The following is a 23,191-nucleotide window of genomic DNA, read 5'->3' as shown; positions in this document are numbered from 1 at the left end:
AAAGGTAATGCTTCAGCTAGATTCCCACTCCTTTTGTGATAGCCTCACCAAATACTTGCACTCACAGCAACCTCCCTTGCAAGAGGTCAAAGCACTTGTCTACCTTGTTAATTGCCCATTGTTATGCACTGTCTTCACAGTTAATGTCCTAAATAATTCTCTCTCCATATAATTGAGACTTCCTTATTCTAAATTCTAACGTAACAGGATTCATCACCAGGAAAATTTCTTTTCTAGTTTATGTGAATTATGTAAAATGGAAATTAATTGTGTTCATGAAAATTAGGAAAAGATGGGGGGAAACAAAGAGAATAATAAACAGAAGTGAAGCAGATGGAAGAGGAGGAATGGAAGTTCTATAAAGACAATAATCATTAACATTAATTTAGTGCTTACTATATGTCACATACTGTCCTAAGCAGCTCACATAAATTGTCACTTAATATTCATAATCCCCATGAGACATGTACTTCCCCAAAAATCCATTACACAGAGGAGGGTGTGGAGGTCTAGGACCATTACAGAGCCACCAACCAATCTCCTCTACTTCTGGGCTCACAGCAAACTATGCTCTTGTGATGGGTTTAATTATTGGCCCATTTCTTTACCTCTCCCTATGTCACCCTTCCACTAGGGGTGAGTTCTACTTCCCTGCCCCTTCACTTTGGGCTTAGCCATGTGACTTGCTTTGGCCATGATAAGCACATGTGATGCACTTGTCAGGTTGGTCTTCTTCTCTAGTAGTAAGTAGAATAATGTCCCCCCCAAAAAAACACGTCTATCTGGAACCTCAGAATGTGACCTTATTTGGAAATAGGGGCTTCACAGATATAATTAAGGTAAAGATTTAGATGAGATCATACCGAAGTAATGTGCACTCTAAATCCAATAAGAGACAAAAAAGAACACAGACCTACAGAGAACACCAACCTAGATAATGGAGACGGTTTGGAGTTATGTTGCCATAAGCCAAGAAACACCTGAAGCCACCAAAAGCTGGAAGAAGCAAGGAAGAATTCTTCTCTAGAGCCTTTAGATGGAGCATGGCCCTACTGATGTCTTGATTTTAGACTTCTAGCCTCCAGAACAGTGAATCAATTTATGTTATTTTGAGCCACCCAGTTTGTGGTATTTTGCTATGGCAGCCCTAGGAAATAAATAGACCTCCTATGGTCCTGCCATCACCTTGAGAAGAGCTTCCTTCAGGTAGCTTCTGTCCTTTGAGCCTGAACGCAAGGATGAACACATGGGGAGTGGACCTGAGACCAAGCCACCCAGCCAAGCCTAAATCAGTGAGGATGCAGCCAACCTGAAACCCCACAAGTGTGACAATAAATGCTTACTGTTTTTACAAAGTGAGTCAAAGTGATGAGAGAACTCTAAGTTCTGGCCCTGAAAACTACCAAACATCATTCTCCATGCTCCTTTCTCTTCTACAGGAGACCACAACCTGAAAAGGCACCTGCATTCTCCCTCTACTCAGGAACACCTGTTGTGTTTGTTTGTTTGTCTGTTTTCTTACTCTACTAAAAATAAGCTTCTCCTGGATCAAGGCTATGCCTTGAAAGTTTATTGGTTACATACATCACCCAGTATTGCTTTAATTAAGAAAGGGAAGGGGCGCCTGGGTGGCGCAGTCGGTTAAGCGTCCCACTTCAGCCAGGTCACGATCTCGCGGTCCGTGAGTTCGAGCCCCGGTCGGGCTCTGGGCTGATGGCTCAGAGCCTGGAGCCTGTTTCCGATTCTGTGTCTCCCTCTCTCTCTGCCCCTCCCCCGTTCATGCTCTGTCTCTCTCTGTCCCAAAAATAAATAAACGTTGAAAAAAAAATTAAAAAAAAAAAAAAAAGAAAGGGAAGATGACTAACTTGTCCAAGGTCAAATAGTGATTAAATGATAAAACCAGCATTTGAACCTACTTCTGTCTGACTGTATTGTCCAGACAATTGCCAGTGAAAACAGACTGCCTCCACATTAACTGCAAAGCCTTGGAAGAGATAAAGCAAGACGCCTTAGAACTGGGCTATTATGACATTCGACAACAGAAAAGTTACTGAGATTTGTATAAGAGCTGATGGAGGAGGTAGGTTGCAGAGGTGGGGGGTAGGATAGCCGAGGCAGGCCCTAAAAGGAAAATCTGAGGAGGCAGAAATTAGCAACTTCCAAGTAATCCAATAATAATAACTATTATACATAGCACATACTTTGTGACAGGCACCGTTCAAAGGGTTTCCCTCATGTAATCTGTTCAACTACTCTGTAAGAGGGTACTATTACTATATTCACTATGATGAGGAAACTGAGGCACACAGGAATTGAGTGACTTTCCCAAAAGCACACAGCTAGTCACTGACAGAGCTGGATGGAAATCAAGGCCAGGCAGTCTGGCTCCAAGGGATAGAAAGAAAATTAATAATACAGCATCCATTAAATATTCATTTATATATGGAAAATAACATTGATCTTATATTTATTTAGTGCAAAGCCATTGTTGTTCTCGTTTAGAGCATAAAAACCATATGCAAAAAGGCTTTGCAGAGGCTGTTCTATTGGGCTGTAGCCTGGAGACACAGAGTGGCCTGCTGGCTGACTGATGGCAACTCTAATCCAGACTCTGTCATGTAAAGATAAGTGACCTAACCAGTACCTTAACCTCTAGAAAATGCCTTTTCCTCATCAGTAATGTGCAGATAATAAAATTCTCTACCATAAACAGTTGCCATGAAAATTAAATGAGAAAACCCATTTAGCACAGTGTGTGGTACATAAAAAGAGCTCAATAATTATTTTCTCTTCTTCTTTTTAAATATTGCTATGGAAATGTATTGTCTAATTAGTTGCCAAATAACAGAGATTCTGCAAGGTTCCTAAACCTGAAACTTCTTTCTACTCCTCTTTAGTTTAAACATGATTTACCTCTCTCTGAGAGCCATTTTAACTGCTTCCTGAATGGATCTCTCCACCTACCATCTCTACTTCCTCTGCCTCATTTTTGTGAGTCGCTGCCAGTTCCCAGTTCTCAGCTCCTCTCAGGTCACTCACCCACTTGACAACCTTCAACCTATCTCCAATGATTCCAGATGTTCCACTTTCCTGCTACTCCCATCTCTGTACTCTTACATTCATTTAAACTGGACATCTCATTCTCCCTTAAGCATTCCCTGCTTCTATGTCTTTGCTCCCCCCAGTAACTCCATCTCTCTTCACCCAATCCATCTTCTATCTCTAAGCTCAAATTCGCCTTCTTCAAGACTTTCACTTTCCCCTTCCCCTCAGTACCACTCAACTAAATGTATGACCTTCCTGCTCATTCCCAAGGCATTATCTTTGTGTCTCCTTCATGTCTTGTATCATAATATGACTTTATTCAGAGTTATTTTGGTTGTTTAACTAATCCAGTCACACGGTGCAAGCTTGTTGAAGACAGAGACTGTGTCTTCTCAATGTTTTAATATAGGTAAGATATATTGCATGGGCAGCAGGTTATGATGAATGCTCACTGAATATGTAAATTTAGTGCACATAAGTTTTACCTCTTGTATTAAATCCTTAATGTTGGAAACCACATCTAACTTATTGCTAGATCGATAGCATTTAACCAGTGCCCTGCACAGTAACAGGTATTCAATAAACACTTGTGAAATTAGTAAGGTGGGAAGACTGGATATATGGATGAATAGATGGATGGGTAGATGGATGGATGGATATATGGAGATAATCTATACATTTTTTCCAAAGTTCTTTGGCTATTAGTTCTTCTAATCATGGGCCCAGTCTCCAACTCACTTTGAAAGAAGTAATACTCATCCACGGCCATTGCTGAGAAACAAGGCATAGAGAGAATTCCTAAACCACTTTTGACAAACTGGGCACACATATAAACCCAACCTTTATTCCTTAAAAACCAACAAGCCATTTGGGAAAGGATGTCCTTCAGCAATGGAAATGCTGCTCTGCACCTGACAGCAGTGACTGACTGAGAGGCAGCAGCTGGGGCTACCTGTTCAGCCACTGCCTAGAGCAGGCTCTAATGTTCCACTGTGAACAATTCCACTAAATTTGCTTTTAGAGGAAAAATGCAAGACTGACTGTAGAGAAAGCCAAAGAAGCAGTCATCTTGGCTAGACAGACCCTAAACAAAATCATAAAGGATGTAAATATATTTGTAGTGAACTCTATTTACCCTTTATGCCCAGTCACCCACCTTTCTAAACTTCATTTCATTCCACAGTGATCCAATGTGCTTATGCAGCCTTGGTCCCATTATGGAAGAAATCTAATAAAGCAGATAAAAACTAATTCTGAATAACACGCTGGTGCCCTCTCAGGGGAAATTATATTTTAAAACAGGATCACTGAGAAAGGACAGTGTAAATCCAATGAACTAATTCCCTAATTCTTTTTTTTAATTCTTTTTTTTAAATTCTTTTTAACATTTATTTATTTTTGAGACAGAGAGAGACAGAGCATGAATGGGGGAGGGTCAGAGAGAGGGAGACACAGAATCTGAAACAGGCTCCAGGCTCTGAGCTGTCAGCACAGAGCCCGACGCGGGGCTCAAACTCACGGACCGTGAGATCACGACCTGAGCCGAAGTCGGCCGCTTAACTGACTGAGCCATCCAGGCGCCCCTCTTTTTTTTAATTCTTGAGAAAGAGAGAAAGAAAGAGAAGGACAGAGAGAGGGGGACACAGAATCCAAAACAGGCTCCAGGCTCTGAGCTGTCAGCACAGAGTCCAACGCGGGGCTCGAACTCACAAACTGTGAGATCATGACCCGAGCCAAAGTCGGATATTCAACTGACTAAGCCATCCAGGCACCCCATTAAATCCTGAATTCTTGAATTTTTAACATTGTTTCTACCTGTCTCATCTAAACAACAGAGTTTAAAGTAGACCATAAACCCAGGTATGTGTTTTAGATACCCTAAATTCACACAGCTAATGAAAGAACTGTCCCTCTAAGAACAAGGTAGCCCATAGCCTAGTATATTGGCCAGAGTATATTGTCACAGTGCGGGACCAGTTAGAATTTCAAGCCCCAAAGCCTGGATTTCAGAGACTCAGCTTGCTGAGAGGGAGGGCAAATGGTTTCATTATATGCCCAAATAAGATACTTATGGATACCAGATATAAAAGGCAGTTGATTCTGTGCTCTTTCAAGCAGACAAACTTTCAACTTATCAAGGTTGGCCAAGGCCAACAAATTGTGAAGGCATCTCCGTGAAAAACAAAGAAAGCAATGGAACCCACATCCATTCAGGTCATATATTATATGTATCCTTTATACTGCTGATAATCCACCATAGAGAAAATCAAGTAAAAGCAACCTCCAAGGCATCATTCTCACCCACCCTTGAACATGGACCAGTCTCTTTGGTCTAGCCTAGCCCAGCAGTTAATAGAATCTACTAAGCAAATTGCAAGAGATGTTAGGTTTTAGTTATGGACTATCATTAGAGCATCTATGAAGATCACAGAAAGGACAGGGTCCATTTTAAAACACTGTATAGAAAAGTCTTTTTTTGTTCATCCCAAGGATAAACTGATTATCCTAATCTCCCATATCTTCTAGAGTAATCAGTGTGGCAATTTAGAATTACAAGCCATGTTAGGGCAATCTGGGTGGCTCAGTCAGTTAAGTGTCTGACTCTTGATTTCAGCTCAGGTCATGATCTCTTGATTCATGAGATTGAGCCCCACATAGGGCTCTACACTGACAGGGCAGAGCCTGCTTGGGATTCTCTCTTCCTCCCTTTCTGCCGCTCCTCCACTCATTCTCTCTCTCTCTCTCTCTCTCTCTCTCTCTCTCTCTCTCTCCCTCCCCCACATTCAAAATAAATAAACATTTAAAAATTTTTTTAAAAAATAATGACAAGCCACATTAAAAACCTAAACTAAAATGTGTTCAGAATAATCCAAAACTATCAAATTTTCAGTGGAATTTTACTATTAATGTATTTCATGTTCAATTGTTCTTTGAAAATTGCCACCCTATATGTATAAACTATAAGTAACAATTCCCTAGAGCCAAAGTATTTATTAATCAGGAAGTTAAGTAATATTTATAAAGGTGTTTTTGTATTAATAAAATTGCTGTTAGGTATGTCATCTCAAATCCTCTAAACAACCCTACAAGTTTAAGATTATTATTTTTATCGCTATTAACACCATTATTATAGGTTTGGAAACTATGCTAATGAACATATCTGAAGTCATAGAAGCTAGTGAATGATGGTTTCTAGGACTCAGATTCAGGTCTTATCTTGTAACTCAATATTCCATATACTTCTCACTGCACTATGATTCTTCAGCAAAACCTTTCAGCATTTTCCTGTTCCCTGCTAGGTTGGGAGTCCTGTGGACTCCTGCAGTAAGTTCTCTGGTAGTGACTATTACCCTCAGTAGCCCCCAAATAATCAATAGCATACTGATTAGTATACTCTGCTTAGCTCGGAGGCCCTCAGTAAACACTTGTGACCCCAATAAATATTCTCTGAGCTAGTGAATTCAGAATCTAGACCCTACATGTTCATTTATAGGGCCTTTATCACTTCCTAGGATTGAGGAACATTTCAGAATATGCAGACACACATACACACATATTGTGTATCTATGTGTGTAAGAACACACACGTATGTGTGTATGCCAGTTTACCTCTCTCAATAAATTACTACGAAACCTCTCCAGGGACTAATCAAGACCTAATTTGTGTAATGTGTCAAACTATAATTTAGGGATCTCTGATGTTCATATACCCCACAATTACTGTCAATGACGAAACTGGAGTTGCTGACAGCCACATAAAATCTCGTATTCCATCATCATCTAAAATATGGTGGAAACTGCACCTGCAACCTGAATTCCTTAATCTATGTCACTGCCTTTTTGAAAAGCACTAATAAATGTCAATGTAGTGAAAGGACAAGATTATAGGCTTCTTTCTTCTCATAGAAAAAATCACTATGCACTGGCTGGAAACCAGCAGCGTATCATTAGATGGAATTGTTAAGCCATGGCACTGCTGATCACTGTAAACAGAGGTGTTGGTAAGGGACTAGCAGCTGAAATCCCTCCAGTCTCATAGCCAAAGTTCACATGCAAATAGCAGAATAATACTTTTAAATTGAGATCTGCATATCGGAACTCTTCTGTATATAAGTCTACAAAAGTGACCTGTTGGCTCAATTACTAGGAAAGTTGATGGGGGAATGGTAAGGGTTAGGGGTAGGTATTCTAGAGAAGAGTTGTCCAAAAGAATTATAATGCAAGCCACAGATGGAAGTCACATGTGGTTTTTAATTTTCTTCTAGACACACTTAAAAAGGAAAAAGAAACAAATCAATTTTAACAGTATATTTTATTTGACCCAATAGATCCAAAAAGTATCATTGTAACATACAATCAATATAAAAATTATTGAAGTATTTTATACTTTTTTTAGTACTAAGTCTTTGAAATCCAGTGTGTTTACACTTTCATCTCAATTTGGACTAGTCACATTTCAAATAGTCAAAACTAAGGCCATAGTTGCCAGAAGTTACAGTAGAGGTAGAAATGAATAGGCAGACCGCAGAGGATTTTTAGGGCAGTGAAAATACTCTGTATGATACTATAATGGTGGAGACATGTCGTTATGCATTTGTACAAACCCACAGACTGAACTGTACCAAGAATGAACTGTAATGTAAACTATGGACTCTGAGTGATGATGATGTGTCTTATAGATTCATTAACTATGACAACTGTACCACTCTGGTGAGGAATACTGATATTGGGGGAGGATGTGCATGTGGAGGGGCATGGGTAGGTGATAAATCTCTGAACCTTCTGCTCAATTTTTCTACGAAACTAAAACTGCTCCCAAAAAATGAAGTGTATTTACAAAAAGTTACACAGGACTAGTAGCTATCAAATGGCACGGCACAGTTCTGGAAGAGCTGCATCCCACTAGAGTCCTGGATAAGGACAGGATTTTGTGGAAATGCAGTTATGTTAGTCAGGATTCTGTAGGTTTCCCATATCAGAAATACATTTCAAATTAGCATAGGCAAGGAGGGGAAGAGACAGAGATACTACTTACCTCAAAGGCTGCTACCAGATATCAGTATCTCTCCTATTTCTGCTTCCATGTGCCAGCTCTCTCCACAATCTAGAACTACAACTTCTAGAAGCATGTGAACTCATACCATCTAGCATCATGGCCAGAACAGAGAGAATTCTCCTCCATCAATTTTGATGTAAAAACTCCCAGAGAAGGATTCTGATTGGCCCAGACTGGGTAGTAAGTCCACCTGTGTGGCACAGAGGGCAGGATACTGTGTGTGGAATCCCATACCATGCTATGCACTATGCATTATGTACCTCAGAGTTCTAGTGTGGAGTCCAGAACCTCATGGCTAAAGGAGAGAGGAGGCTTGCTTTCTAAAAAAAAGAGGTGATGCATGCACACCAGGCCAAGCATACTGTGTGACTGTGTCACAGAAATCAGTAGGATCTCCCTAGAGGATTGGTTCCCATTCAAAAAGCCCTTCCCAGACACCAATCAGAAAGTTCCAGCAACCATGAAAACCCCACTGGTCCTGTTCGTCAAGACATAGATGCAGAAAAATGGGACTTGGGCCCAGGTTCCTAAGCTCAGAATTTAGCATTCCTTTCAACACAGGTGTGATTTTTAATGGAAGTGTAACTCCACCCTACAGGTATTTAAAATGTTACCAGGGCAGTTTTGATTGTCATAATGAACCATGGGGTACAACTGGCATTTAATGGGAAGGAACCAGAGATGCCTTAAAAAGAAGATGTTGCGTTTCTCTTGCCCTTACTGCACACTGTCAAATATTTCTAGAGCCAACAATATCCAGTTAAATGATGTCTGTTTCCTTTAAAACAGAGCACATTCATTATCACTACCTATAAGCATCTGTCTCTTTCAGTAAGACTTCTAGTATGGCTGTGCCTGAGTATCTGCATGTGTGCATCATTTTATTTTGTTTTTATAATGTATGTTTATTTCTGAGAGAGACAGAGACAGAGAGTAAGCGGGGGAGGGGCAGAGAGAGAGGAAGACACAGAATCTAGAGCAGGCTCTAGGCTCTGAGCTGTCAGCACAGAGCCTGATGAGGGGCTTAAACTCATGGACCGTGAAATCATGACCTGAGCTAAATGTGGATGCTTAACCGACTAGGCCACCCAGGCACCCCCCCTCCCCCGCATCATTTTATTTTAAACTGATTTCCTTTTATTCTTTGTATTATAGTTAGAACCTCATATTGATTATTTAGTTATGTGTTTTGTGTTTCAATGACCTATAAATTTCATTTCAAGATAATAAAAGGGACATTACAAAATATGTATTTAAAAGGTAGACATTGATGGGGTTGAGAATCTCTGAACTATACCAAGCACAGGCAGAAGTCCCTGGAGAGAGATAACGAAGGAACCACAAGAGGATAAGCAAGAGGGATGCAGAGAGCTTGAACATAGGCAGAAAGAGAAAGTCAAAAGGAGAAGGAGAGGCAGGGCAAGGATGAGAAAGGAAGCCATCTTCCCCACCACCACCACCACCCACCACCTTAGCACCTCTCCCACTTCCTGAGAGCTCCACTCTCTTATGCTCCACAGGCCTTTTTCTCTTGTTGAATGGTCTTCTGCAGCCTGACAGTGGCATGGCATGCCCACTGACAGCATATCCCTGGCAAGATCAACTAAAAGCAATTATTTTCAAGATCCTAAACCCAAACTTCTCATTGGCTCTGCCCCTGGGCTGTGAGATGACAATCATCAGAGAGAAAAATGGAAGTCACTGGCCAGATCCAGGAATGGAAAGGAAACCGTGCTGGAATATAACGTTGCAACTTTGAAAGTTACTCATAAAGACTAAGTAGAAATATCCACATACATCAGGTGCATCTTAAGTCAAAGGCAGAATATTTCGTTTTACATACCCCATATTACAACAATGTTTTTAAAAATGCATGATTATGGACAGTAACTTAACACGGCAGGGGCAGGATATTTCAAAAAGTAAAATATAGTTGCTGTGATATTGGTATTGAATTGAAATTAACAATTTTTTCTTTAATAGTTTCCATTACAATTAAATATTTCCCTCCCAAAGAAATCTGTCCATTTCACTCTTCCTTTACTTCCCTACTAAAAGCATCTCTCCTTCCCATTGATTCATTTCTGGACTTTTTCTAACTAGGAAATCAACTGGGTCCTTTCTTCCACTGATAGGCCTCCTTCAACTTCCCTGCAAAAAAATGTATAAACTTTACTGGGAAGTTAGTAATTAGTATCAGTTGCACTGATACTTCAACTTAAAACCATTTTCCATAATTTCTTTCAGAATATTAACATTAATCACACCATTCTGCCTAATGTTGAAATAAACTTCTTACTTTCTTAACAGGCTATAATAACTCTTTAACAAAATAAAAAGCCTACAGAACACATGCATCAGATACATGCATTTTGAAGGAGGGTAGATTAAAAAAGAATTTTTTAAAGCAGAATTTAAATTTATTAATATAGATAATGGTGGAATTTTTTAACATTTTTTTAACAACTGTAAGAATCATAGGAAAGGTTATTCGAGTTTAGGCAGAACAGCTAGCAATGGCTGACTCATATTCTCTGCATCACCTTAATTCAAGAATAAACTAATATGTAATTGTACTTTACTGACCATAGAAAATCAGACACACAGAACCCCATTCTCCATGACTTCTCTGCATCTGTCAAAACTGTTGACCATTCTCTCTTTAAAATCTTTCTTTTGATTTTCACAAAACTGGACTACCCCAGTTTGCCTTGGTCCACTCCCTATAGGCATGAACAATTTCTCCATTCAGAAAAGGAAGCAATGAGAGGGACTGCTCCTCTCAGCAGAACTGTGCCGAAAAGAAATTCAACCAGCAAAGTAGAAGCTTGGGCTGGTCATCATAACAAAGAAGGGTTCGTTGGACAGGGTCAGTTACCTCAGACCAAAAGAAATTACACTTCAAGGAATTTCAGAGAAAATATAGCTCATTTCCTGATCAAACAGGCTCTAAAGCATTTTTAAAAACTTGCTTCAGGGGGTGCCTGGGTAGCTCAATCAGTTAAGTGGCTGACTTCAGCTCAGGTCATGATCTCACAGTTTGTGAGTTTGAGCCCTGCAATGGGTTCTGTGCTGACAACTCAGAACCTGAAGCCTGCTTTGGATTCTGTGTGCTCCTCCCCTGCTCCTCATTCTCTCTCTCTCTCTCTCTCTCTCTCTCTCTCTCTCTCTCTCTCAAAAATAAATAAAAACATTTTTAAAAATTTTAATAAATGGCACCAAAACAGACACATAGACCAATGGAATAGAATAGAAACCCCAGAACTAGACCCACAAACGTATGGCCAACTCATCTTTGACAAAGCAGGAAAGAACATCCAAGGGAAAAAAGACAGCCTCTTTAACAAATGGTGCTGGGAGAACTGGACAGCAACATGCAGAAGGTTGAAACTAGACCACTTTCTCACACCATTCACAAAAATAAACTCAAAATGGATAAAGGACCTAAATGTGAGACAGGAAACCATCAAAACCTTAGAGGAGAAAGCAGGAAAAGACCTCTCTGACCTCAGCCATAGCAATCTCTTACTCGACACATCCCCAAAGGCAAGGGAATTAAAAGCAAAAGTGAATTACTGGGACCTTATGAAGATAAAAAGCTTCTGCACAGCAAAGGAAACAACCAACAAAACTAAAAGGCAACCACCGGAATGGGAAAAGATATTCGCAAATGACATATCGGACAAAGGGCTAGTATCCAAAATCTATAAAGAGCTCACCAAACTCCACACCCGAAAAACAAATAACCCAGTGAAGAAATGGGCAGAAAACATGAATAGACACTTCTCTAAAGAAGACATCCGGATGGCCAACAGGCACATGAAAAGATGTTCAGCGTCGCTCCTTATCAGGGAAATACAAATCAAAACCACACTCAGGTATCACCTCACGCCAGTCAGAGTGGCCAAAATGAACAAATCAGGAGACTATTGATGCTGGAGAGGATGTGGAGAAACGGGAACCCTCTTGCACTGTTGGTGGGAATGCAAATTGGTGCAGCCGCTCTGGAAAGCAGTGTGGAGGTTCCTCAAAAAATTAAAAATAGACCTACCCTATGACCCAGCAATAGCACTGCTAGGAATTTATCCAAGGGATACAGGAGCACTGATGCATAGGGCCACTTGTACCCCAATGTTCATAGCAGCACTCTCAACAATAGCCAAATTATGGAAAGAGCCTAAATGTCCATCAACTGATGAATGGATAAAGAAATTGTGGTTTATATACACAATGGAATATTACGTGGCAATGAGAAAAAATGAAATATGGCCTTTTGTAGCAACGTGGATGGAACTGGAGAGTGTGATGCTAAGTGAAATAAGCCATACAGAGAAAGACAGATACCATATGGTTTCACTCTTATGTGGATCCTGAGAAACTGAACAGGAACCCATGGGGGAGGGGAAGGAAAAAAAAAAAAGAGGTTAGAATGGGAGAGAGCCAAAGCATAAGAGACTGTTAAAAACTGAGAACAAACTGAGGGTTGATGGGGGGTGGGAGGGAAGAGAGGGTGGGTGATGGGTATTGAGGAGGGCACCTTTTGGGATGAGCACTGGGTGTTGTATGGAAACCAATTTGTCAATAAATTTCAGAAAAAAAAAAACAAAAAAAAACAAAAAAATAAAAAATAAAAAAAATAAAATAGAAAGGAACAGTAAAAAAAAAAATTTAATAAAAAAATACAAAATAATAACTCACTTCAGGTGGCACTTGCCTCTCAGTTGTTATACCTGTGGGGGCACCCCCAAAAGACTCCATGCACCTCCCACTCCCCTCACATCTCTCAACATGTAAATCACCTGCCCATGCCTCTCTCTATATCCAGGTTCTATCTTTCCTCAAAGCTCCTTTGAGGTCTTTCTATATGAAGTGTTCCCTGACTGCCTCAGCCTAGGCAACAGCTCCCTCCTCTGAACTTCCTGTCTGGATTCTTTATTTGGCACTTAGCATATGCTGGCTTCATCTATTTCTTGTTTTTGCCTATGAGCCAAAGCTCCCAAACTGAACTGGAAGTTCTTCTAGAAAAGAAGCTACTTCCCTCTCTCTATAATTCCCACAGTTCAAAATAATGGCCAATGAATGTTGTAAATATAACAAAGATGCTTACTGTCACTTGCCAACATCTGTTCACCCCCATGGTTATTTTGAGTGAAAAGACTTGAAACCTGGGTTCTGTTCTTGTCCATTCCCCAATTCCTCGTTGAGTCACAGGAGCAAACTTTAAGCTAAAATGCAGTTTCTCGTTCATTAAATGATCCATAGATACAACATAGGTGTGGCTCACAGCTCAGTGAGCAAATATTCCCAAATACTTTGAGCTCTTCGAATGACAGATGCCACTTATTAATGTTATTTTTCAGCGGATATTGTCTCCGTCCTGGCATGTTTTGTGAAAAAATACACTTCCTTGATTCTCTGTATAACTCCCTGACCCTTCTGGAGTTCACATTGGACTCCTTGCCCTTGACCAGCTATGCACCTAGGACCTAAACTTAACCCTAGAGGTGACTGCTTCACCCTTCTCTTCCTGCTCGATAGAGTTCTCAGGAAGGAGCAGAGAGAGCTAACCGAAAAGGGAGGGTGGGCTTCTGTACAAGGCCCACTCTACACTTAAGCTACACTCTAAAAATTTCACACAAAGGCAACTTCTAATTGGAAAGAAAATTCTAACTAAAATTAATGGCCTAGAGCATCTTATTCATTAAAGGCACCACCTGTGGACCCACTAAGACACTCCAAATGTTGCAGTATCTGATGGACTGTGCCCACTACAGCGGACTGAAACTTTTTTTAAAAATTTAGAGAGGTAATATAAACTTGGAATTGTGACTCCCACTCCCCCACCCCCGCTTAAAATTTCCTTGGATAAATTTCTTAACCACCCCGAGCTTCATTTCTTTGTTCAAAAAAATGAAGATTCTACTCTCTCATGAAAATGATGGCCAAAAATTGTTTTAAAATGCCTTCTTTTGCTAAGAACTTCAATAAATTTTCCTCCCATTTACAGCTCTAAACTGTTGGATTCCTAATTATGAAAGCAGTTCATCAGACATAAGAACAATTTTCCGCAGATGTAATAGGTTTTCAATTAAACTAGTAACAGAAATTTTAAACTTTCAGACTTTTAAAAAATCCAGAAAGATGTTTTAACTTGAGGTGTGGGTTCTGAGCTCTAATTGGTTGTCTTAATTGTTTGTTTTAGTTTTCCAAGAGTTGTGTCCATATCTTATTTTGGCTCTTCATTCATGGTGATACAAGGTGGCTATTTCCCATGCTGGTCTATGGTTCAAGTGTTTAGGAGAGTTAACAGCTCATTGACACTAAATTAACATTAATGAATGCTGCTGATAAATATGTGAAAATGAGTCATACAAAATCATACTTAGTCAATATAATATTAATGTCTTAAGGCATATTTTTATCTAATCATATTTTAATCTAATAATCTAATCATGGAATAGCTCCATATCCAGGAACTCATAGACTAATGTGAAAGACAAAAAAGTAAGGAAGTTCTGCACTAAAATGTTAAAAGCTATAACTGGCATAAGCAGCAAATGCTAAAAAACACTAAGTGCTCAAAAAACAAAACGAAACAAAAAAAAACACATAAGAGATTTGACAAGAGGAATGAGGACAGAGGAAAGTCAGAGGAGACTTCCATAGTTCAGTCACTCCTAAGTTGAGCCTTTGAAACAAGTAATTGCATTAATAATAATAATAGTACAACCATGAACAAGGCATTGCACCTATGCAATAAAATGATGCATTTTTACAAGCATCATCTCATTTGTCTTTGTCCCAATTCAGATAGAATCTCTATTTAACAGACAAGGAAACAAAGACTTAAAAGATTACATAGCAAGTATGCAGTTGTTCCAAATTATTTTGATGAACTAGCCAGAGAAGCAAGAATTGGGACACATTCAGATTTTCCCTAACTCATTCACCAAGCCCAAGTAAAGTGAGCTTTATTACTACCCACTTTTAAAAATGCAGGAGGTGGAGAAAAGGAAAGGAAATGCCTCATCATCACTAGCCTTTCCCATATCAACTCACCCCCATACCCTGCCAGGACCTTAGGACAGAATATTTTCAGTCTGAACAACATTTCCAGGACAGATGTCTGGGAGGTTGGTCATGTTTCATTTATTCAAAAGAAAACATTCGAATCCATATAACACATTCAACATCTTAACCTAAACTTTTTCAGAATGACTCTCACCCTACTTTTTCCAAAGGTGACATAGGAACAATATTCCTTTGGAATTCCCCTAAGTGGCGCAGGTAGGATTGAACCCAGGTCTGTTTAAATCTAGAGTCTTTCATAAAAATCCATTATAAAAGCATTGTTTTTATAACATCCCAGCCACCTTTTAATCTGCATATACATTATCCCAGTGCCTTAATTTCTCAATTTCTTTTCACAGACTCTGTCTTCCAAGACTTCACTCCATTTGTGTCTACTTCTCCCCCTCCACTAGACACACAGCCCTTGATTTGCCCATCACAGAATTATTAACAAACACCAACTGCCAAGCATTATATTGAGGGGTGGGAAAGGAAATTACATATGAGCAGATGTTGTTTAGTGAAATTTTTAAATGCAAAACTAAATAATGTATTGTTTATGGGTAATACAAATACGGAAAAATATTTTAAAAATCAATGAATGATAAACACACAATTCGAGATGGTGGTTTCATGGAGAAGGAGAGTACATGGGGCAAAAAGGAAATAAGATTAGGAGAGAGATTTATATGACAAGTGTTAAAATTTACAGGGAATGTTCTAGTTTTTAAGGTAAATGGTGACTACACAGATGTTATTTAGCTATTCTTGATATTATCAATATTAATTTATATGTATGAAAATTTTTCATCATTTTTAAAGCAAGCCCACCATTGCTCACTTCAGGAAACATGTTGATATTCATCCTTTACATCAAAAGATTTTTGCACATTAAAGCTTACATGTCATTGTCTTGAAGAACATCTACCCATATGGACACCAGGTAAAATCTCCTCTAAAAAAGCTGCTGTGACTTTGAGTAGATAAAATCCAGTGAAGATTCCTGGGTCTAACCGAAATCAATACTAATTATTGCAAGAAGGTTGGCTGATTGATTGGCCCATTTCCAAGGCCAAATTCCAAAAGGGGAATAAGAAGTTTTAGAGGCAACCATCAACAACAGGCCAAATGACACCTTTGATTTTTGTTTTGTTTTGTTTTGTTCACTAGACTCAGTCAGCCATCTGTGGAAAATTATTCTGGAAACACAGCCATTATTTTATCCAGCTTTTTGTTCTATGGTTTTAATAAATTAATGAGGTGTTAACCAAATTCACACGTGAGAGACTACAACAAATTCACAGGTCTAAGGATCTGGACCAGCCCTGGGGATCATGGTAATCTCTCCAAGTGGATCTTTCCTTCTTTTCCTGGAATGTATTAGTATGCAAAACTAGGTAAAGTATATCAAATCATACAAATGCTAAAAGAAAAACTTCTCTATGACTTGAAGACTAAGAGTGCCTCGTTAGGGATATCAATAATTTTTATCACCTGCACATAATAAACATGTCATCTTTACCAAAAGTTTCTAAGGGAGAAAGATTTTTAAAGGAGGAGGAGAGGGAACAAGAGAAAATCAAGAATTCTAACCAAGAATCTTACAGAAGAGGAAAGATGAGCTTGTTTTAATTCTATCAAGATCCAGAAAGCAGTGAAATTGCCTAATCATCCATGGAGATTACATGAATGTATGAAACAAAACAAAATAAATACATGGTCTTTCTTGGCTAAAGCAATGTGATTTGATCTGAGTGGAGAACAGAGTTCTCAAATCATGCCAGTCAATTTCTATTTAGTTCTAACGAACCCTTCCACCCTCATAAAGACTATTTCCCTCCCTGTCCCACAGCTCTCCTAAGGGATAGACTTTCTTCCTCATGTTGGAAAATAACTTTCTCACAAAATGCTCCTTCAATAATACACTGATAATTTCTTTCTTACTGTTTGTGCATTTATTTTAACACATACCCACTATCATCAAGACATGATGTCTCTTGGACCATACAATGTGAAATTTAAAGATCAATTTGCATGGCAGAATTGCCCATCATAATCATTGTTAGCATCAATAAATCATCTTGAACGCTGTATGAGTTTCAAGAAGTAAGATAAGAAAGAGAGAAAACTTTGGTCAAGGATTCAAAATTAAGTGTTCATGCATACCACAGCTGCTCTTTATAAAGTCAGGTCACAAAATAGACATCTACCAATAAATCAGCCATAAAGGATGTGTTAACACACATTGCTAGGAATTCTTTAAATATGATGCAGGAAACATGCAGACAATCCATAGGTATTTTTCTGAGTAATGGTATAGAGTCACCAGCTGGTGACCTGGAAGGAAGAAAATCCATTTTCTATTTGATCCAAAGTAGCATAACCTGAGAGCAGAAAACCTGCACCTCAGAACAGAGGACTCAAGTGTGAATCCTTGGCTCTTCCACTTCTTGAAGCAACTTGTGAGTTTGAGCCCCACATCCAGTTCTGTGCTGACAGCTCAGAGCCTGGAGCCTGCTTCGGATTCTGTGTCTCCTTCCCTCTCTGCCCCTCCCCGATTTGTGTTCTGACTCATTCTTTCTCTCAAAAATAAATAAACATTAAAACAATTTTTTAAAGAAAGTAGATGTTAAAAATGGTGATTATCATCTCTGGGGTTTGTTTTGCTTACCCACCCAGCCCTCCAACCTCCAATGTCATTCTCAAATTGCCCCCAAACTCCCTTACCATAGTGGTCAGGAGTCCTTCAATCACAAACAACAGATATCCAGTGCAAATTAGCTTAAGCAAGAAGAGAATATAGAGGTTTTGAGAAACTGAATATAGAAACAGACAATGGCCAGACCATATATAAAAAGAGAACTCTTATCCACAATCTCTGTAGCAACCACCCCAGGAAGTCAAACAACAACCCTCATGGCCATTGGCTCAAAATATTCAAGATTTGGTCAGTAACTTCCCGCTTCTCTAATTTTTGACCCTGCTTCCAACTTAGGACCAACGAGACAAAGTATGACTCCCCAACCAATCACACAGGATGTCCCATAACAACAACCTCCAATTAGGACACACCTGAAGCCTTTACATTTTCCAATATAAAGCCTTCACACTGCTCTGACTGTCCTTGAGTCTCTGGCAAGCAAAAGTGATGATGGCTGACTCCTTCACCAAAGCAAGCTCTAAATAAATAGGCTTTTCTTGTTCTCATTTGAGTGGTCTTTGTTTATTTTCACAATTTGGAAATGATGGGAGGACGAATGGATGGCACAGTTGGATGCAACAGTGGATATGATGTGTCCCTGTCTGTCTCACTCACTCTCTCTCTCTCCCTCTCTCTCTCTCTCTCTCTCACTGTTGCTTGCCTTAGCCTTCCTCGAGGTATCTTCTCCTCTCTGGAGTCAGGCTTCTTCTTTTGTGCAAGTAGACAAAGTACCAGGCTTACATGGTAACACTTAGGAACCAGAGCAGAAAAAAATCTTTCCTCTCTTAACTTTTCCCACTGGAAATATCCTCACTTCCAGTGATATTGTGGCCACCTCCCCCCTCCTCCAGTCTGAATCCTGGCTTCAGCAGGATAACAGAAGAAGCACAGAGCTCCTGCTCCTAGAGAGCCAGTTCCTTCCCCAGCCCCAGCACTGCCTGCCTTACCCCTACAGCCTGGTCAGGGCTCTGGTTAAGGTCACCAATGACCTCAATGTTTCCAACACTAGTGTTAATTTATTTACATTCTTACATGATCCAAACTGACTGACCTTACCCTAGGAAACCAGAGCTGATAATCTTGCTCCTTACTTCTTTAAGAAACTAAAAGCAATCAACAGAAAACTGCCTCATTTCCCTAACAGTAATTTTACCAACCTAGCCTCATCTGTACCATATACTCTGCCTCATGTAAATGACAGAAGATGAACTGTCCCTGACCCTAAGTCCAAACCCTCCACTTGATACTATTCCCATCCCCTCTTACCTTCTGAAGGTCTTCGCCATTACAGTTATTCCCTCTGTGTCCTACCTCTTCAGTTTTCCCTTTGCTATAGGATCATTCCACCAGCATATATGTGTGATGTAATATTTCTTATTAAAAAGCAAAACAATACAAAAAGCAAAACAAAACCAAAACGTTCCCCTAACCCCACATCCATCATCCAACTATTACTCCATTTCTCTGCTCCCTGCAAGATTACTTACACTTCCTCTCCTCTTCTTTGACCCACTCTGTCTCTTTCAACCAAGTCTAATGTGACTTTTAATCTCTACTCTCCACTAAAACTGCTCTTGTCAAAGCCGAAAACCTTCACCATGCCAGATCCAATGTCAGCGCAGTCCTCAATTTTCATGACCTGTAGCATCAGTTGCACAGTGAATCCCTCCCACCTTTTTAATTTTTTTAACATGCTTTTCATCAAATCCATGCTCTCCAGCTTTCTTCCTAGCTCAGACCTTTTCCTCCTCTTCCAGCCCACCTTGTAGAGCTAAATGATGCTCCAGGACTCCTTATTTGGCCTCCTTTCCAATTCATGGAGACTCATTATCTACATGATCTCTGATCCATCCAGTTCTGTCATTGGATGCCATCTACTCAGATGATGTCTACCTTTTCCTCTGAGCTCTGGACTTATACATCCACATGTCTACTTATATGTCCAGTTCTCTACTTAATATTTCCTTTTGGTTGTGTAACAGACATCCTTAAATTTAATATGACTCAAACTGACCTTCTGATTGTGTTCACTTAGACTGACACAAGGCTTCCCTCATTTCAGTTGATGACTCAGTCTGGATTCCATGCCAAATCTCAAATGAAGGAGAGTGTTATTACCAGAAAGGAGATGGAAAAGCCTGCAGGCCAAGACAAATTAATCATTTCCATACCCCACTACATAACCCAGTCCTCAACTATCCTTGCTACTCAGCAGAGAACTTAGTTAGCCTCCTATTCTACTGGGAAAAGTAACGTATGCACCAACCTTTACTCCTGCCTTCTAGTTCAAAGTGAGCTTTCCATCTGTGCCCTTGGTCCTGTTCTTCACTTTTCCTCATTTGTGGTGCTCTATTGATAATCCTCTTTCCCTGCACTTCAGCATTTTCCTCAGTGGGGCTTCCTTCCATTTCTTCCCAGGGACTGCCTAAAATTTCACCCTGCAATAGCTGAGATATATTGGTCCAATTTTCTCATGAATGAGCTTAGAAAACTAAATAACGCTTTTTTAATTTTATAGTAAATATTAGAAATATTTAACTCAAATTGAATAGAAACAGGTAGAAATAATCAACTTAAAATAGTGACAAAGTAAAAAATGTATGTGGAAAACTTCTAACAGATTTTTTTTTACTTAGGTATAGTTGACACACAATATTATATTAGTTTTAGATGTACGACCTAGTGGTTCAGCTTCTCTCTGTATTACACTACGCTCACCACAGTGTAGCTACCATCGGTCATCATATATCACTTTTACAATATCATTGACTATATTCCCTATGTTGTACCTTTTATTCCTGTGACATATTCATCCCATAAGTGGAAGCCTTAAAAGATTTTTTTAAACCTTATTTAAGAATTACATTTTGCTGTAAACCTAAAATTATCCTATGAAAAATAATCAAAATCATATGAAACTAACCACAACTAAAATATGACATGGTAAAAATTAAGTTTGACAGACAAATCAACCGTTCTTGACTAAATGTGAATCTCCAATATTTCACTGAGTAAATTAGGCCTAGTTGACATAGTTACCACAAAATATAATACAACAACTACACAACTATAAGCTGGCAAACTGTCCTTGTGAATTTTCCATGCAAAAGAATTTCTCTGAAGGAAAATAATTTTGGTAAAATAATAACAAAAATAGATAGTAATGGATTACTTTAACTATCTGGAAAATTGATGGAGGTATTAAGTTGGCTTTATGGAACTAGCTCCATACAATATGCTGTCAATTTTATCAAAGTGGAGATGACACTATTTTAAATGTTACATTCACAAATATAGAGAGGGAACATCCACAGAGTCAAGTTAGCAGGGTAAAACCATCCATTTGATTGGAACTACAGGACTGAAATATCCCTCCTAACCAGGTAGAGTTTGTACATCTCCCAGACCAGCCTCCTGCTTTGCTAACATTTTTGCAAGCAACCTTGTACTGAAATTACTACCAGAATGTAAGCCCCTCCAGGGAAAAGTTGTTGTTTTACCCACCTTTGTATCCACAGTGCCTAATAAAGCACTTAACACTTAAATGCTCCATGAGTGTCCAACAAAAATGAATACCTGAGAACAGGGCTTATCAAATTTAATGTACATCAGGCTTCTGGATATTAGAGCTGGTATCTCTGAGATTCTTCTGGTTTCTAGTTGTTTGTTATCTTGTGGGTGATAAATTCCTGCTAAAGTGGCAAATATCACATGATCCAAGCAAGAGTAAGAAGGGTGAGCAGTGACACATGCAACTGTCCCTTTTATAGGGAAAGCAAAAGCATCCCAAACAATTGTGCCATAGAATTTCACTGATGTCTCCTAGGTAGAGCTGTGTGTACGACCATCCCTCACTGCAAGGTCGACTGCAAGAGCAAATGTTAGCTTTTCTTGCCTTTCTGGTGAAAAGGGTAAGAGAAGAAGGATTGAGAAGGATTGTTGCTTTAACCACACAAGAATGTCTGCCATACCGCAATCTCAACAATTCCTCATCTACCCAGTTCCCCAAAGAATGAAAACAACAAGAGCAGCTCACCCTCCTACAGCACGTACTATGTGCCAAGGACTATTCTAAATGCAAATGTTTGGCACCTATTAATTTATTTAATCTTCACAACAATTCTGAGATTCTACTATCTCTATTTTATAGGTGAAGAAACTGAGGCACATATAGAGTAAGTAGCTTCCCAAAGTCACTCATCTGGTGAGCAGCAGAGTCAAACTCACACGGTTTGGCTTCGGAGTTTATGTTCTTAACCCCTACAGTTCATGGATTCAAAAATAAACGAATGGTAAGTGAGCCCCTAAGTAGTCGTTGTCCAACACAGCAGTTGTCAGCTTTTATTGCACCATACAATGTCACCCAGTAAAATATACCTCCAAATACCTACCTTTATTTTTCAATCTCTCTTTGGAATGCAGCCCCAAGATGGAGTAACACTATTAATATGCATTAAAATTCAAAACTTGTCCTGTTGCCTGGTTCATTTTGGGTCTGGTTATTTTTCATCGTACACCTTGGCATGTGAACCCTGTCCAAACTGTAGGTCTGAAAGGAAAGTCTTGCAAATGAGGTCCCAAAACAACAGTAGACATGTCCTTATTATAGACCTGTCTTCCAAAATGGAGGATATATTCAAATTTCAGTAACACCAGGCCCCTGAGGTACCTCTAACAACTACAGATATTTATTCTAACTAGGATGTGTTCAGGAAGTTCAAATGTTCACATGACTTCTCCCTGGAGATGTGCATGTAGCAATGAAAATAAGCAGGGGAAAATGATAAAAATAAGATTTACCTCCTTTGGAGAGTCTGAGTTTTCCCTCCCCAAATCACAGCTAAATGAGGTTATCTCTGAATTATTTCTCTCATGGAAATTTTAATATTAAAAACCAGGAAGGCATGCCATTGTTTTCAGTTGTGAAGATGAAGGGTTGTATACATTTTTAAATTAAAAGTAACTTTTTTCTTCTCCATGGGGCCCAGTGTGCAATGGCTGCAAACAGCAGCCTCCTTGGTAGTGTATGCAGCCTGTTGATTGTACAAGTTGCCCTAAGGGACCTTGGAGACAGTTTTTTCCAGTGGACATTGAGGTTTGGCCTCACTCTTTCTCCAATCTAGGCTCCAGACAGGTATGCGGGGTGCCTTTGGAAAGCCCAAGGGCACAGTGGCCAGGGTCCACATTGGCCAAGTCATCATGTCCATCCGTACCAAGTTGCAAAACAAGGAGCATGTGATTGAGGCCCTACATAGGGCCAAGTTCAAGTTCCCTGGCCACCAGAAAATCCACATTTCCAAGAAGTGGGGCTTTACTAAG

General features: G+C 39.5%; 1 long non-coding RNA gene and 1 other non-coding gene across 2 annotated transcripts; one reads left to right on the top strand and one right to left on the bottom strand.

Annotated features, from left to right (window-relative positions):
- Positions 1 to 2,052: 2,052 nt before the first annotated feature.
- Positions 2,053 to 23,140, bottom strand: LOC125173378 (uncharacterized). The gene is made up of 3 exons (XR_007155009.1): positions 23,005 to 23,140; positions 20,057 to 20,062; positions 2,053 to 2,068 (listed from the first exon to the last, which is right to left on the bottom strand). It is a non-coding gene; the product is annotated as an uncharacterized LOC125173378 (long non-coding RNA).
- Positions 22,813 to 22,948, top strand: LOC125147475 (small nucleolar RNA SNORA70). The gene has a single exon (XR_007145207.1). It is a non-coding gene; the product is annotated as a small nucleolar RNA SNORA70 (small nucleolar RNA).
- Positions 23,141 to 23,191: the final 51 nt, after the last annotated feature.

Source organism: Prionailurus viverrinus, chromosome A1 (genome assembly GCF_022837055.1).
Source record: "Prionailurus viverrinus isolate Anna chromosome A1, UM_Priviv_1.0, whole genome shotgun sequence".
Taxonomy (NCBI): domain Eukaryota; kingdom Metazoa; phylum Chordata; class Mammalia; order Carnivora; family Felidae; genus Prionailurus; species Prionailurus viverrinus.
Note: the sequence above shows the minus strand (reverse complement) of the source record. Positions and strands in the feature narration are given on the sequence as shown.